Source organism: Poecilia latipinna, unplaced genomic scaffold (assembly GCF_001443285.1).
Source record: "Poecilia latipinna isolate Pla-1442-1.1 unplaced genomic scaffold, P_latipinna-1.0 Scaffold4728, whole genome shotgun sequence".
In the NCBI taxonomy this organism is placed as follows: domain Eukaryota; kingdom Metazoa; phylum Chordata; class Actinopteri; order Cyprinodontiformes; family Poeciliidae; genus Poecilia; species Poecilia latipinna.
The window spans coordinates 6,435-8,200 of NW_015117344.1; the positions used below are offsets into that span (position 1 = coordinate 6,435).

The 1,766-nt window shown below is 33.4% G+C and overlaps 1 long non-coding RNA gene across 1 annotated transcript in view; it reads right to left on the reverse strand.

The window, feature by feature from the left end:
- The window catches only part of LOC106942963 (uncharacterized), a 7,383-nt gene extending 5,653 nt beyond the window's left edge, over positions 1–1,730 (reverse strand). The window contains exon 1 of the long non-coding RNA XR_001423763.1: positions 1,401–1,730. This is a non-coding gene — a long non-coding RNA (uncharacterized LOC106942963). The remainder of the gene's footprint in view (positions 1–1,400) is intronic.
- Positions 1,731–1,766: the final 36 nt, after the last annotated feature.

Here is a 1,766-nt window from a genome sequence, read left to right on the forward strand (position 1 = left end):
TATTTATTTCTTCAATATTATTTTTCATGTCAGTGTTAATGTCATGAGGCTGTTCAGTGACTCCATGACACTTTCAATTTGACTCATTAGGATTTGATTAAGAACCAGATTTGTTCTTTGTAATTTCTGTCCAGTAAATGTATAGATTAATAAATCTATAAATCAATAGACAGGTCTATATAAAGATATAATCAGTGTTTCTGTCTCAAATTTCTATGGCATTAAAAGGATCTGGAACTTTTGTTTTTCCACTGAAAGCTCTGGTTTGCACAATAAATGCCTTGTGGATGAAGTTTTATGGATGATACTCTGATGTCCCATTCTCCTGAAGGCAGCACAGAGCTGCACCACCAGAAACCGACAGAAACACTGAAGAGAAGAAGAGCTATGATTAATGTAGTTACAGTTCTATCCATGTTTTAATGTTGCAGAGCTCAGCCGTTTTGCAAATAGATCAAAGTTTAAACTGGCATGTTGTTCATCTTTTATCTGGTCATTTGGTGTAATATTTAACAACTAGAAAATGGCACAGAACAAGAATATTTTTTCCACTCTGATTGGCTGCTGTTAGGCCTACCGATTTTAACTTGAATGTTCATTGCATTTTTCGTAGACACCTGTGAAAATAATTTCTATTCCCATGGCTTTCTTGTTCTCTGGGAAATTATTTTGATGGTAAATACAGAAACAAGCATAAAAATCAAAACATCTACAATAGTGATAGTAATATTAATAATAAAATAATAGTCAGTGCAAAGTAGCCTGCAAATTCTTTGGTGGGGGGCGGTGAGGGACCTGGATAAAGACTAGGGGGGCGCTGGCCCAAAAAAGGTTGAGAAACACTGACATAACACAAAAGAGGATGCGATAAGTAACCGTCAGAACAGAATTTTTATTTAAAGGCACCACTATGCCTCAAACCACATATATTTCCAGTATATTCAAACATTCAAAACAAATAACACAAAACCATTCCTCAGAGAACTGGTAAAAAATAGGCCTTCAAAGTTAGTTATATAGTTTCACTAACACTGGAATAAAAATTGAAGACTGTCAGTTTACAGCGACATAAACTGGGTTTGACTCATTAATTTCTACAATCTTAAGAACATAAAAACACAGTTCTTAAAGAAATATCCATGCTTTGGTTATCACTAAATAAATCAAAGAAAAATTACTTCCAAAACCTAAAATTCAACATGGCTGAAATAATGTGGAATTCTAGTATTAACACATTTTTAAAATGTGAATTATTAATGATTTTCAAGAGTCCAAGTGGCACTTACTTTATTAGATGCAGATGAAAGCACCGTCCAACATGGAAAAAAAAGACAATATAATTTAGATCCTAAATAATATGGAAACAGAAAGATTTCAAATAAAAGAAAACAACAACTAACCTGAATGAGATGCCACTCAAAGTCCATCAGGTGTTTGATGAGGGGGGAAACCTGAACATTGACCGTCACTTTTTCTTTTGAATGGTCTTTCCTGTCTTTTTGGATACCATTTTCCCATGACCGACTTTTGTGCCCCTTTCTGGGTTAATCCCAATGAAGCGACTAAAAAACAAAATCAAAAATGGGAAAATTCCTGAGAATACAAATAGTGTGGCATTTTGAATACAGCTGGTACAATATATAAATAAAGCTGTTTTTAATTACATAAAGAGAAAACATCACCACCTTTGTCAAATGTTAATCATAACTTGCTTTAGAACTTTAAAACCATGTCATTGTAAAAATAAATTATAGGAATGGTTTTAC